General features: G+C 35.0%; 1 protein-coding gene across 7 annotated transcripts in view; it reads right to left on the reverse strand.

Annotated features, from left to right (window-relative positions):
- The window catches only part of ZNF438 (zinc finger protein 438), a 183594-nt gene that overhangs the window by 143022 nt on the left and 24076 nt on the right, over window positions 1-16496 (reverse strand). For 5 of the 7 annotated variants that reach the window (XM_047741120.1, XM_047741129.1, XM_047741133.1 and 2 more), the window contains one exon: window positions 3787-3845. The exons of the other annotated variants lie outside the window; for them this stretch is intronic. The gene's annotated coding sequence lies outside the window, so the exon portion shown is untranslated. The remainder of the gene's footprint in view (window positions 1-3786; window positions 3846-16496) is intronic. 7 annotated transcript variants of the gene reach the window in all.

The raw sequence follows: 16496 nt of genomic DNA on the forward strand, positions 1-16496 counted from the left end.
TTTAAAAAACCACTTTTGTTCCTGAATGGAGAACCGACTGGAGAGGTGCAAGGAGGAGATAAGGAAGGTCAGTTACATGTCTGTTGCTATCATCCAGGTAACTTGTAATGATGATAGGTTGTATTATATTAGGAAGTAGTGGGTAGTGGCAATACAGGGGTATTTAAGGATATATGTTGGATGGGCTGGAAATGGATTCAGAAGAAAAGAGAAAACTCAAGATGGCCTCTAATTTTTGGCCTAAGCAACTGTGTGGACCATTTACTGAGCTGAAGAAGAAGGAGGGCAGGAACACATTTGGGGAGGAGAGTCCAAGAGTTCTATTTCAGCCATGATAAGTTTGAAATGTTTATTAGACTTTCGAATAAATGTTGAGTAGGCAGCCATAGATATGAGCCTGGAGCTCATAGGAGAGATACAGATTAAGAATAAATCTGGGAGAACAGGAGGCATTTAAAGCAAGGGGTCACATAAGACCACGTAGGGAATAAATGTAGAAGGTAGCCAAGGCCTAAGCCCTGAAGAACATCAGCTTTTGGAGACCATGGAGAAGACAATATAGCAAAGGAGACTTTGTAATTTTAGGTGTATTTTATGCAGAAAGATATAGCTAGAATCAATGGGGAGAAGTTACGGAGAGATTTCTGCATGGTGTAATGAGCACTTTGATGAATAAGTTGGTAACTCTTATCCTCTCAGTAAAACAGAATTACAGTTAACCCTTGAAAAACACAGATTTGAACTGCACGGATTTTGGGGTGCTTGGGTGGCTCAGTCGGTTAAGTGTCTGCCTTGGGTTCAGGTCATGATCCCAGGGACCTAGGATGGAATCCCACATCAGCCTCCTTTTCTGAGGGGAGGCTGCCTCTCCCTCTGCCGTCACTTCTCCTGCTTGTGCTCTGTCCAATGCGTAAATAAAATCTTAAAAAAAAAAAAAAAAAGAACTGCATGGATTTTTTTGGATACAATACTATACTCTAAATATATTTTTCTTATAATTGTTTTAATAACATTTTTTCTCCAACTTATTTTAAGAATATAGTACACAATAATGTACAAAATATGTATTAATCAACTGTTTACATTATTAGTAAATCTTCCTGTCAATAATAGGCTATTTGTAGTTAAGTTTTAGGGGAGTCAAAAGTTTTATGTAGATTTGACTGTGGGATGGACCAGTACCCCTGAAGCCACATTGTTCAAATGTTAACTGTATTTTATATGCACAAAGTTCAAAGTCACCCATCATAATCTTTCAAAGTCACGTGCTTACTCTATTTCTGACTCCTGCCCTATTGACTGAGTCTGGATAGCTGCATTTCACGTGTCAGCTGCTCAATTACCACATCTCTGGCCTCTGGCGTGTGCCCTGGCTTCTGGATCCAAATTTTCACCCCAACTAACAACTCCTAGTTGCCCAACACTGACCAGGAGGCACGCTGAGATCATGTTCCTTCCCCAGAGCTGCCAAAAGTTCTTGGCTTATGATCAATGAAGCGCACAATGAGTGAGTGTTCAGCAGTTAATCAGGTGACAGAGAACAAATGACATGTTAGGGAATCACACAGAATGAGCCGAATCAAGGCTGGAACAGGGAACAAGAGATTGTACTCCAGGCTAGTCACCCGAGGGCAATCTGCTCTAGGTCACCCAGTGTGATCAGACACCCTTTTCCCCAGAAGAATTAAAGTTCTCTCAAGTTTACCAAGTGTCAATGGATTAAGGATTTCCTGGACACTGGTAACATTATGAACTAAACAGCAGGTACTGCACACCCTGGGGACCTGCTCTTTCTGCACCAAAGCCCCAGGGTTAGCCTGGAGACATGTGTTACTTCCCCCACCACATCTATAAAGGGGATTCCAAACTATTTTTGTATTTGTGAAGATTAGATGAGATCACTGTAAGTACCTGGTACATAGAAAGTGTTCAATACCTATTAGGTATTCTCATTTATACATTAGATGACCACAAAATGACAGTCAGCTGAACGATAAAGTATGTCTCTAAAAACAACACGTTTAGGCTTTCTAGTACAAAGGATTAATAAAAGAGGGGTTTTGTTTGTTTATATATGAACTACTACATGATCAAAGGAATTTAAACTTCTCCTGAAAAAGCGGTCTTCCATTTTTCTGAACTTCCCTACCAAGATCTGGTGAAATTATGTTACACGACTAAGAAGTAAAGAGGTCAATTCCACTAACATGAGATTGATGAATAAATACCATCAAGGAAAACAGAAATCTCGGAGCCTAATAATTATTCTACAATAGTCACTCAGGCCTGTTGTTATTTTAAATGTCTATATTCTTTAAGTATAATATATTTCTATTTCCCTTTATGAAATTTAAGTTTAACTAAAATCATTACAGTTGGCAACAGAAGCAGGAAACCATTTATAAGACCAGCATGGCTATTTTACTTTTATTAATGAAAACTTATGTAATAGTTTCAGCAAACTACATAGTTCCATTCTTGTAGTCTTTTAATATTTATAGAAATTTAAAAGAGCTATACAATTAGAGTTCATTTTTGAAACTGAGAATTTCTATTATCTGACAGCAATCAATTATTTTAGCTCAATTACAGAAATGGCTATTTAAGAGTTACGTTCATCTTTATTCGTACTCCTGAACAATAGGTCAACTGTGTCTTGTACTTGACCTAGAAGCTCACAGAGGTGTAACTGAACATACACTGAGAGAGTCTCAACTCCAAAATGGAGGCCCATCACTGGCCTTTGGCCTCCAATAGTACATCAAAGTAAAAAGAAGAAAAAGAAAAAAGCAGGGCATAGGGAAAGTGCTTATGTTAATACAAAGTGCTGTACTAAACTACCAAAAAGCATAGAATCAAAGAGCAAGTTCGTACTCAGGTGTAAGGAGATGGCCATAAACACCATGCCAATATCCAAAAACTGAAATCCCATGCCTCCTAAGAACTGAAAAATGAAACCCATAGTCACATATTTCCTTGCATCTTTATTAATAGAATCTGGATTTTTTTAAAAGGCAACAATTTTGATTTTTCAAACAATTACAGAGAAAAGCTACTTCTCAACTATAATTTTCAAATAAATCAACCTTGATTTATTTCTGTTTTAAGTGAATTTTTATTTGGGAGTAATTTTAGATTATTATATTTATCATATATTTATTTATAAATATATATTTATCATATATTTATTTATAAATATTATTTATTAATATATATTTATCATATATTTATTTATAAATATTATTTATTATAAATTTAGATTTTAGATATACAGAAAAGTTGCAAGGATACCATGGAGCTCCTGTATGCCCCTCACTCAATTTTAACATCTTACATAATCATGGTTTTGGCAAGACTAAGGAATTAATCTTGTTTTACTGCTATTAATTAAGCTGCACATTTTATCTGTATTTCACCTGCTTTTCCACTAATGGCTTTTTGCAGTTGCAAGATATAATCCAGATACTACATAGCATTTACTGATTTTATTTATTTAATTTATTTGTTTATAGTGCTTTAAGTTCTGGAATGTGCCAAACTTGTGTGTCTTATTAAATGTCTTTCTTATAAATATGACAGAAAATAACCCTCCCCTCCCTAGAAATATGACTTATCAGATCCTAGAGAAATGGTCCATTAAGACTCATATAAATATGATATTTCTACTAATGTTTTACTGAAGAGAAAAAGAGGTAAGTCACTTTGTCAGGAACTTTGTCAGGAACCTATGAGATCAAATTATTTAATGTTTCAGAGATATCTCTGCAAAAAATACTTGTCACTTACCTGTCTCCCAAGGTTCCGGTAAACAGTCATAGACATACAGTAAATCCTTTTAATTAATTCTGTAATAGAATGTAAAGTATTATTATACTCATATTCAAATAACCCATTTTTAATAAACATAAAGAAACTGCCTTCCTTTCATTCCCAAATTTCATTTTTAATTACTGTATTCTTTTTTAAGATAACAAAGGAACTAATTTAAGGAATAATAATTTGGGAAATCTGTTACATGTGTTTAGTTTAAAAGTGAAGGCATGCAAAATTTAATAAAAGTTTTGAGATGAACAAAAAATGTTCTACAAAAAAAAAAGAAATGCCAAATGAATAAAACTGACTAGGAAGAATTCTTCACATTCTTTTCCACGTACATAATTGTGGTAGAAATTACTGAATAGTCACAAACAAGTGAATCATATTGAGGGCATAGCCTTTTGATGGAACAATAGTAATCCAGAGCTTGGAGTTAGGAGGCTTTTGAAAAAATACATGTCCAGTTAAGTGTCCACATGTGTCAGTTTGACTGAGACAGTCCCAGCTTATGCCTGTTGTCACAGTGTCCCATTAAATTTATTATTTCCTTATATTTTTCTTATTCTGGTGCCCTTTTTTTGTTGTTGTTAATGGTAGCAGTATTAATAAGCCTGAATTTTCACTTTTAGGTTCTGCCATTATCTTGTCAAGCAGTATGAGATGCAGTGCAGGGAACCCAGCTGCTAATCTAACATGTGGTTAAATCTGAAAGACCCTGAGCAGTAACCCATCTCTGGATGGGCTGTAACTGATACCTCATTCTCAAAGACAATACTCAAAGCCACTGGCAGGGAAGAAGAAAAAAAAAAAACACTCAGACAGGAATAGCTAGAGATAATTAACTCCTTCAGTCTTGGGTGGAGGTGGAAGTATTTAATGCTGCTGCCCCTGCTTATGACTAGCTCAAAGACCAATTTAAGAAAAACAAATGGAGAGGTTTTATGTATTACTCTATAAAGCATGACTTTTCATTTAGATCAAATGACTATTCTTTAAATTTATCTCTCAATTCTAATTAAAATTTATCTTGTTTATACAAAATTAAGGGACAGCTGTTACTTTCCTGGTTCTGTTAACAGAAGAATTTCACACTTAAATAATGTCCGCTTTCTACTGGTGTAAGGATATATATCAAATAGAAAACTCAGTTAATTCCCTTTTCTTAACTGATTTAGAAAGTAATTCAATAAAACAATACACATACAAATATACTGATGGCCTTATTAGGCCAATTTATAATCATAAATTTTATATATTTGGAATAACAACATAGATAAAGCAGATGAGAGGAAAGCTGTATTGGGGTAAGGAAATAACACCAAATGGAAACTCAAATCCACAGAAATCTAAGAAGAGAATGCAAAATAGAAAGGCTAATATAATCAACTCTATAAATACGTATTTGTTCTCCTTTCTTCTCTCAGCTTCTTTGAAAGACATAAGATTAGGGGTACTTGGGTGGCTCAGTCAGTTAAGTATCTGACTTCTGCTCATCATGATCTCAGGATCCTGGGATTGAGCCCAGTTTGGCAGGCTCCATTCTCAGCTAGGAGTCTGCCTGTCCCTTTTCCTCCCCCTGTGCACCTCTCCTCACTTGTGTGCTCTCTCTCTCTCAAATAAGAAAATAAATAAATAAATAAAAAATAAAAGACATGAAATTACATAAAATAAAAATTTTAACAATATATGGTTGGGTTTTTACAACACATAGACATAATACATATAATAATGGTAGCAAAAAGTGGGGAAAGAGAAAAATGGAGCTATACAGAAGAAAAGTTTATTTTGCTGAATTTAAGTAAAAATGAGAAGTAGATTCTTCTCAGTTAAAATGTATGTTTTAAAACCTAGAGCAAACACTAAGAAAACTCAAGTTGTATAATTTAAAAATGATTAAGGAACTGAAAATATCACAGTGGAAAATATTCACTTAATTCAAAAGAATTCACTTAAACTTAAAAGAATTCAAGAGAATTTTTTTAAAAAGCATGAGGCCTACAGAAAACAAAAAGCAAAAGAGCAGATGTAAATCCAATCATATCAATAATATTAAATGTAAACATATTAACCCAATCAAAAAGCAGCGATCATCAGATTATATTTTTTAAAAATCCAGTGACACTTAGCCCTTGAACAACATGGTTTGAGCTGCACAAGTCCATTTAATGTGGATTTTTAAAAATAAATACAGTACTGTAAATGTACTTTCCTTTCCTTAGTATTTTCCTTTTTTAAAAATATTTTATTTATTTATTTATTTATTTATTTATTTATTTATTTATTTAAGAGACAGAGAGAGCATGAGCAGAGGGGCAGGGCAGAGGAAGAGGAAGAAGCAGATTCCCTGCTGGGCAGGGAGCATTACATGGGGCAAGATCCCACGACCCTGAGATCATGACCTGAGCTGAAGGCAGATGCTTAACTGACTGAGCCACGCAGGCACCCTGAAATCTGGGATTTTGATGTTTCTAGCTTTGTTCTTCTTGCTCAAGATTTTTTAAAAAAAACTTTTTGGTTTCAGTTTCATTTTTGTTTTCTTAACAAGTCTACTGTTTAATCTCTCAGGATTAAAAAAAAAACAATTATTAAGGTTCTAAAGAATTAAACAACAAAAGAATGTCAAGGGAACTATGCTCTGGGAGCTATTCCAGTTTAACGCCTAGCTTCAAAACAATATGAGTTTTATATTTTCTAAATGAAATAATGTACAACCACCATCTTCTAACTTCCAAACACAAAGCTTCATCATAAGCTTGGTAAAAAAAAAAACAAAAAAAAAAACAAAAAAAAACTTTTCTCAAGATTTTTTTTTGGCTATTTGAGGTCTTTAGCAGCTCTACACAAATTTTAGGGGTTTTTTTGTAATTATATAGTTTATTGATGTTTCACTGTCTGTCTTGCCTCCTCCATTACACTATAATTTCCCTGAGGACAGGGAGTAAGTCTGTTTTAATTACCATTATATACTACTAGTGTATTACTTAGTACTTAAGGAATCTCAAAAAAAATCACTAAAAATATCAGCAGTACATAATGAAGAAAAAAACTTGTAATTATAAGAGGTGGAAATTTTATAATTGTTTGTTCTGCGAAAAATATTGCTGGTATTTTGATAGAAACTGCATCAAATCTGTAGATTGTTTTGGGTAATATAGACATTTTAACAATATCAATTCTTCCAATCCAAGAGTATGATATACCTTTCCATTTGTTTGAGTCATCTTCAATTTCTTTTATCAGTGTTTTCAGTTTTCAGAATATAGGTCTTTTATATCTTTGGTTAAATTTATTCCTAGTTATCTTATTATTTTTGTTGCAATTTTAAGTTGGATTTTTTTTCCCTTAATATCTTTTTGTGCTAGTTTGTTATTAGTGTATAGAAATGCAACAGATTTTTGTATGTTAATTTGTATTGTGCAACTTTACTGAATTTTTTTATCAGTTCTAATAGTTTTTTAGGGCTTTCTATATATAGTATCATGTCATCTGCAACTGGTGCATTTTACTTCCTCCTTACTAATTTGGATGGCTTTTACTTCTTTTTCTTGTCTGATTGCTGCAGCTAGGAATCCAGTATATGTTGAATGAAGTGGTGAATGCAGACATCCTTGTCCTACTCCTGATCTTACAGGAAACCCTTTCAGTTTTTGCAACTGAGATAATGTTAGCTGTGGGTTTGTCATATATAGTCTTAATTACATTGAGGTAGTTCCCTCTAAACCTCTCTTTGTGGAGTTTTTACCATGAAGGAATGTTGAATGTTGTCAAATGCTCTACTGAGATGATCATGTGGTTTTTACCCTTTGTCTTGTTAATGTGATGAATCATGTTGTATGATTTGCAGATACTGAACCCTCCCTGCATCCCAGGAATAAATCCTATATCATCATCGTGAATGATCCTTTTAATATATTACTGAACTTAGTTTGTTAATATTTTGTTGAGGATTTTTGCATCTATGGTTATCAGAGATTACAGGCCTGTAGTTTTCTTTTTTTGTAGTGTCTTTGTCAAGTTTTGGCATTAGGGTAGTGGCTGGCCTCATAAAATTAATTTGGTAGTTTTCCTTCTTCTTCTATTTCTTGAAATAGTTTAGGAAGAATCGGTATTAACTTTTCTTTAAATGTTTGGTAGAACTCACCTGTGAATCCACCTGGTCCTGAACTTTTGTTTATTGGTACATTTTTGATTACCAACTCATTACTAGTAATCTGTTCAAATTTTCTATTTCTTCTGATTCAGTTTTGGAAGATTATATGTTTCTAGGAATTCACCCATTTCTTCTATGTCATCCAACTTGCTGGCATATAATTTTTCATAGTAGTTCTTACAATCCTTTATATAATATATAATACATAGTATATTATATATAACATATATAATATACATTTTGTTATTATTTCGATGTAATGACCTTGATATGGTGTCATGTCATGACCTTTATATGGTGTCAGTTATTTCTCCTCTTTCATTTCTAATTTTGAGTCCTCTCTTTTTTACTTGTTGAATCTGGCTAAAGGTTTATCAATTTTATTCATCTATTCAAAGAACCAGCTCTTAATTTCATGGGTCTATTTCTTTTTTAACCTCTATTTCATTTATTTCTGTTCTGATCTTTATTTCCTTCCTTCTACTAATTTTGGGCTTTGGTTTTTTTCAGTCCCCTTAAGTGTAAGGTTAGATTGCTTATTTGAGATTTTCCTTGCTTATTTATCTAGGACTTTATTACTACAAACTTTCCTCTTAGAACTGCTTTTGGTAGGTCCCAAAGATTTTGTACTGTTGCGTTTCCATTTTCATTTGTCTACATGCATTTTTTAAATTCGTGTTTGATTTCTTCATTAACCCACTAATTATTTAGTAACATGCTGTTCAGCTTCCATGTATTTGTGTTTTTTTCCCAGTTTTCTTCTTGTAATTTCTCGTTTCATACTTCTGTGGTTGGAAAAAAAAAGTGCTCAATGTGAATTCAGTCTTCTTAAATTTGAGGCTAATTTTGTGGCCTAACATGTGCTCTATCCTAGAGAGTGTACCAGTGCACTTGAATATGTATGTTCTGTATATATATCTGTTAAGCTCATCTGGTCGAAAATGGCATACAAAGCCACTGTTTTAATCCTATATCTGTCTTGTCCAATATAATTATTGAGCACCTGAAATGTGGCTAGCATGATTTGGGAACTGAATTATAAATTTCATTCTAACAAGTTTTAATTCAAATTTAAATAGCCACATGTGGTCGATGGCTACCACACAGACAATGCAGGCTTAGAGCATACAACCACTATGAAATTTTTGGCAGATATGTATTTTCAAAAAAATGGATAAATAAGCTAACCTTTAAAATATTAAAAATAAAATTTATATATCACAGAGATGGCAGCTTTATAATAATTTAAATAAATAAGTAAATATAACCCTTTTTAAGTTTGCATAAATTTCTCAAAAAGTCTTCCTTAATATTCACCACCAGGCTCACGCATTGTATGGAGCACTGGGTGTGGGACATAAACAATGAATCTTGGAACACTGAAAAAAAAATTAAAAAAAAAAAATTTCTCAAAAAGCAATGAAATAGGGAGTGTGTATATATGTGTGTGTGTGTGTATATATATATACACATACACGTATATATATAATATACATACATATATGTATATAACGTATATGTGTGTGTATATATGTAAATATATATATCAGAAAATTTTGTAATCAGTTGTGCTCATCTTCCTGGATAGAGTTCTTAATGGGCTGAAGAACTCTTAACAGCAGTCCTATTTCTAGATTTCATCCAAACTCTCAAGGAAATGAAAAAGTCAACCTAATGGGAATAGCACTCAAGTGTTTTTCCATAATCTATCAACAATCCCTAACCCTACTCAGTCAAAAACTGTAAGAACTGTGAATTTTACCAGAATCTTAAACAAATCCAATGAAAGTATAAGGTGTTTCTGTCACCCTATTTGTTCCCCAGTCCTAAATTCTTCAGATTTGATTTTTACAACCAGTTTTTATCACTAAAAACGGTCCTTAACTTTCAGTCACTTTTCAAACGTTTCTTATCATGTTCGGTGCTACATTAGGAAACAGGTGAAAAGTATAATCTTTGTCCTTAAAGAAATTATAGTCTAGAGAGAGCAAGCACTCAATAAACCAGCAGAACTGAACAATGATTAAGGGCCAAATGAGTACCATTTGTATACCTATATGGTTGCAGAGAAAATGAACACCTAGTTCCCAGGAATAGAAAGGAAAAAGTATCAGGGAAGTGAGGCAAAAGCAGAGGCAACCCTAAGCTAAGTCTTAGAAGATAAGCAGGACTTACCAAAGCAGTCAAGGGGGAAAGAGAAGTGTTTCAAACAAGTAAAGGCTCAAACAAGTAAAGACTCAAAACAAGTAAAGGCTCAAAAAACAAGCAAAGGCTCAAAAACCCAGAAGAACTCAGAATTGAGACAAGTTCAGTACTGAAATACAGTAAAGGAGAAGAGGGGAGAAAAGAGCACTAGACAAGTGGGTAGAGACTCTACCCTGAAGCTCTTTGCTTGCATGGGAGAAGACTGGATTTTATGTGGAAGATGCAGGAGCCCAAAGAATTCTGAGCTCAGGAATAACGTGATCAGATTTACATTAAAAAAAAAAAAATCAGTCTGCAACAGTAGGAAGTATAAATAAGAGAAAATCTGAGATGGAATATAGGACGAGCACATCAGAGACCATTCTAGTAGTGTAAGTGAAAAGAAGTAAGTGCTCAAACTCAAGTAGAGGCAATAGAGATGGTGACAAAATTATGCACTTGTGGGGTATTTAGAGTATGAAACATGAATTGACTGTATATGGGGATAAGAAAGAATTAAAAAAACCAGGGTGAGCTCCAGTTCCTTACTTGAGAAAAAGGACACTGGTATTCATCAATAAAACAGAATATAGGAAGAACAAGAAGGGCAGGTTTGAGAGGTAATTTTGGAGTTTTGAAACTAAGGAAGAAGGCAGTAATCAGTAAAATCAATAGTACCCAAAAAATAAGCTCAAATCTACAAGCCCCAGCTCAGATTTACTGAATTAGAAACTCTACGGATGGAGCCCAGCAATCTGTATTTTTAATCACCCTCCAAATGATTCTGGTGTTTGCTAAACCTGCAGAACCACTAGACTTGCCAAACATTACTGGTAATACTGGCAAAGAATCAAGCAATCGGGTAGGCACTGATAATGACAGAAGGGAAAGGTTATTAGTAGAAGGAGCAGAATCCCGATCACAGAAGAATTAAGGGATATGCTATAAGAAGAGAGAGCACATGTAGACTCTTCTTTCAATACAGCCTTAAGAGAACAGGAAGAGGTGATTAAACAAAAAATAATTAACAGAAAAAAGTCCTCCAAAAGGAAGAAAATGATTCACAGCCCAGGCAGAGCAACTGGCCTTGGGAGGTAAGGCAGGCACCAGTGGCTGCCTTCCCAGTCCACTCTCCCTCCTAAACAGAATCCTGATTTAGTTCTTCTCTGGGAGGGTTGGAGGGCCATGAATCTTGACTAATCTAAGCCAATCACAGGACTTCTATATTCCTTGCCATGGACTGGTTTAGAAATGGGTTATATGACGTAGATTCAGGTAGTGAAGTCTGCTAAGTTTTTTTCACTCTACAAAAAGACATAAAAGAAATGCTATGGTCTGCATTTTTGTGCTTCCCACCGCACAAAATGCACAGGTTGAAGCCCTAATCTGCAATGTGATAGTATTTGAAGGTGGGGCTTTTGGGAGGTAATTAAGGTTACATTAGTACATGAGGGTGGAGTCCCAAATTAAGTGTTCTTACAAAATGAGAAAGACACTAGAAAGCTCTCTCTTTGCCATGTGAGAAAACAGCACAAAGGTGATTGACCTCAAGCCAGAAACAGGCAACTTTATCTCAGACTTCCCAAACTCCAGAACTGTGCAAAATAAATATTTGTTGTTTAACCTACCCAGTCTATAGTATTTTATGATAGCAGCTGTTGCTGCTCAAGACAAGAAACACATTCCTTTTCTTACAATCTTGAGTGCTTGGGTATAAGGATAGAAATCTTGGAGCTAAAGCTGCCTGTCATCTTCAGACCAAGGGACGACAAGCCTGAGGACAAAAGCTAACTCATCCAGGATGTTAGAATGGAAAGACAGATCCTGAGAGCTTAATGACAGCAGTGAGCTGCTACATGAACCAACTATAAAACCATCTTTCTTCCAAATTTCTAGTTATATGAGATCATAAAATTTACTTATTATTTTCAGCTTCAGTTGAGTCTTCCACTACATGCCAGCTGAAAGCATTCTGATACAGAAAGACATTTTCACTGAGATAGGTGTAAATGAAATTAACTTTGCCTACTGGAGACATGGGAATTTGAGGGAGTTTCAGACTAAGGTTTCATTTATTAGACAAAATGAAGCTCATATAGATCTATTTTATAAAGGGACTGCCTTAACGGCTCTTTTCTACTTTAAAATATCTAGTATTTCTAATGATAACAATAGTCATGAAGAAGATAATGGTGATAAGCTCATGGCCATTAAAATATTTTTAAGAGCTAGGCATTTTTTTTAATAATTTTTTTTAATTTTTTTTTTATAAACATATATTTTTATCCCTAGGGGTACAGGTCTGTGAATCGCCAGGTTTACACACTTCACAGCACTCACCATAGCACATACCCTCCCCAATGTCCATAACCCCACCCCTCTCTCCCAAGCCCCCTCCCCCCAGCAACCCTCAGTTTGTTTTGTGAGATTAAGAGTCACTTATGGTTTGTCTCCCTCCCGATCCCATCTTGTTTCATTTAATCTTCTCCTACCCCCTTAACCCCCCATGTTGCATCTCCACTTCCTCATATCAGGGAGATCATGTGATAGTTGTCTTTCTCCGATTGACTTATTTCACTAAGCATGATACCCTCTAGTTCCATCCATGTCATCGCAAATGGCAAGATTTCACTTCTTTTGATGGCTGCATAGTATTCCATTGTGTATATATACCACATCTTCTTTATCCATTCGTCTGTTGATGGACATCTAGGTTCTTTCCATAGTTTGGCTATTGTAGACATTGCTGCTATAAACATTCGGGTGCATGTGCCCCTTTGGATCACTATGTTTGTATCTTTAGGGTAAATACCCAGTAGTGCAATTGCTGGGCCATAGGGTAGCTCTATTTTCAACATTTTGAGGAACCTCCACGCTGTTTTCCAGAGTGGTTGCACCAGCTTGCATTCCCACCAACAGTGTAGGAGGGTTCCCCTTTCTCCGCATCCTAAGAGCTAGGCATTTTATCCTTGTATTGTTTACCTTCTACATTCTATTTGACTTCCACAGTGAAATCATACCAAAATCTTCTACTTTCTGTTTATAACAATTTTCAGGTCAGTTTCATTTTTCAAACTTTCTTGGTATATAACACTATACACCACAATATAGTTTACAGAGGGAACCCTTAATTTGAAAGAACACTCTGAAAACCAAACATTATATTAAAAAGATTTCTATTTTTATTTCCATATATTTTCTGAATCTGTTCAAGGAAAGAAAACATTTCAACTGCATCTATGGAATGATACCTTTGATTCATATCAAGGGGTGGAAAATCAACATTGTGGCCACGTAGATAAACACCAGAGAAAGTACAATTTGAGCACAAATAACAAAAAGCACTAGAACTGTATGTCTATCCAACTAGTCCCCAAATGGTGAAAAACAAAATTGGAAGTTGAATTTTAAGAGTTTTTGAAGCCCCAAACATTTTTCCTATAGAAACAATGTTACTGTAAGTCATTCCATTACTGGGCCAGTTTATAAAACCCTTATAAAACTATGCACAGAAGACTATTGTTTGAATTACACCCAGACAGAATAATACTTTTTCCTTTGGAAAATACACCATTTTCTCCCTCTGCCCTCTACCAAGTCCAAGAGAGTGGGCCTAGCCATGGACTGCGTTCACCTCTCCAACCTCATCATTACTCTCCACATTGCATGTTCTCTGAATTGCTCTCCTTCAATCTGCAGGGTCTTTTTTCCTTGTAGTCGCTGCTGTCATACCCTCCTCAATCTCTTCCAGGTCACCCTCCCTCAATCTTCTGGGGCTTAAATGATACTTCCTCAAGAAGACAGTTCCTCCTCCCCACACTGAGTCACTTGTCCCTGCTGAACCCTTCACCACAGTATTTCTCCCACTGTACTGTAATCACTTTGCTTAGCCTCCCCAGAATCTCCACATTTGGAGGATATATTTTACTTGCTACTCTTTTAAACATAGATGAGTAGCTGGTATTTTGAAGATGTTTAATACATATTTGTTTGTATGAATGAATTTACATAACCAGGTATTTCAATTTGTTTATAACCTAACCCATGGTTAGTTAGTGAACTATGGTCACTACCAAGAGATGAAGCAGTTTTCCAAAGATTTCTTCACTCTTGAATTTATACCTACAATTTGTTCACAGAGAGGAGGCTACCTATCCAATTTCTTCCCCATTGCATAAAGTAACTTAAATAGAGCATTAAAATTCTAGTAAACAGAAGTATGTATTCTAATATTATCTTTATCTCTTTCTTATAGGTAATGTCATTCACTCTTGTGTCTGTTTTGGTTTTTTAAATTTTTTAATATTTTATTCAATTTAATTACCATATATTATATTATTAGTTTCAGAGGAAGAATTTAGCGATTCATCAGTTGCATACAACACCCAGTGCTCATTACTTCATGTGCCCTCCTTAACGTCCATCACCCAGTTACCCCATCTCCCCACCCATCTTTCCTCCAGCCACCCTCAATTTATTTCTTATAGGTAAGAGTCTCCTATGATTTGCCTCCCTCTCTGTTTTCATCTTATTTTATTTTTCCTTCCCTTTCCCTGTCATCTGTTTTGTTTCTTAAATTCCACATATGAGTGAAATCATATGGTATTTGTCTTTCTTTGAATGACTTGTTTATGTCCATCAAGAGATGAATGGATAAAGATGTGGTATATATACACAATGGAATATTACTCAGCCATCAAAAAGAATGAAATCTTTCCATTTGCAACAACATGGATGGAACTAGAGGGTGCTAGGCTAAGGTAATTTCATTCATTTTTATGGCTTTTACTACAATCGATGAAATGCTAATTCCCCAATTTGTATCTCTAGGCCTGATTTGTCTCTTGCCTTAAAAATCCAAATTTCTAGGTATCCATAACTTTATACCTGAATGTCCCATAAGGACTTCACTCTAATATTTCTTTTCTCCTATGTTCTCCATTTCAGATAATGACATTACCATCTGAACACTAGGACATGATACTTAAGTGCTCTCACTCTTGTTACTTAAATATTGGCCCATGGACCAACAGTGTTTGTTGTTCAACACCTCGAACCTTTTTAGAAACACAACATTGTACCCCACCCTAGACCTGGTAAATTAAAATTTACCTTTTAACAAAATCCCCAGGCAATTCATATACATATTAAAATATGAGAAACACTAATCTCTAATTCCTTTTTCTACCTACCCCACACATCAAGAACTGAGTCTACACAGGAAAACGTCTCATATACATTCCTTCCCATCCATTTCTGTTATTGTCCTGACTTAACCCATCACCTCTTATCTGAAACATTGCAATGACCTCTTTGTTGATCTCATTCCTCTAAACCACTGGTTCTCATCCAGAAGTTCAAAAGAAACACTCTGTTGTAAAGCTATGAATTTGAGAAAAACCATATGGTTGGCTGACCAGAACTGTGCTTAATATAAAACTCATCTTACCTATGTTGTAATCAAAATCTAGGGATGCTTACATATGGGAAAGCATGCAAAAATAAAATCAGAAGACTGAGAACCGCTCGTCTTGTGTCTCCTCAAAACACGCATTCTCCATACTGACCTCAGTTTTCTCTCCAAAATACAAATATGATCATATCATATCACTCTCTAAAGTCTTTCGGTGGCTTCTGCACACATCATGTACTTCCACACCTCCCCCTTTCTGTCCATGCTTTCCTTTTTTTCTCCTTTTGGCAAAAATCTTGCTCATCTTCTAAAGTCCTGTTGAAGAATCAACTTACTGGGAAAAAAAAAAAGTCATCTTATCCTCCCAATTTTCTTGGTAAATAACTGCTTTCCCCCTCCCGCTGCTCCCCACCATATATTCATCACGTGATCGTGGCTGCCTATCTTCCCTGCCAGACAAGGACTTCCCTGAAGGCACTCTGTATCTCAGTCACTGACAGATGGTAGATACTCAAAAAATGTAAAAGAAGTCAATTACCATTTATATCTGATTATACCATTTATATCATCAAAAGCTGTAGAACTTCTCACTGATAACGTGAATGCCTTTATAAACTATAAATACTAAGTACCATATATCTATAAGATGGAATCATTTAGAAAATAAAATGAAAAAGAAAAATACCTCTCAAGCTAGATAGGTCCAAGTATAGTAAAAGTTTTAAATATGCTTAGAGACTTAATTCAGTCACATAAATGCAGCTACCCTTGTGAATCCACAACCTGGGTAGGTCTACCCTGCTTCCTGATAGTTAAACCAGATAATTGGACAAGAAGAAAAGTTTAGCTTTTGATAAGGAGAGGGAGAGATAAGCCTGCCAGTTGACTTGAAAAATTACATATTTTATCATAAAGATTAAAAAGTTATCTTTA

This window comes from Lutra lutra, chromosome 8, assembly GCF_902655055.1.
Source record: "Lutra lutra chromosome 8, mLutLut1.2, whole genome shotgun sequence".
Classification (NCBI taxonomy): domain Eukaryota; kingdom Metazoa; phylum Chordata; class Mammalia; order Carnivora; family Mustelidae; genus Lutra; species Lutra lutra.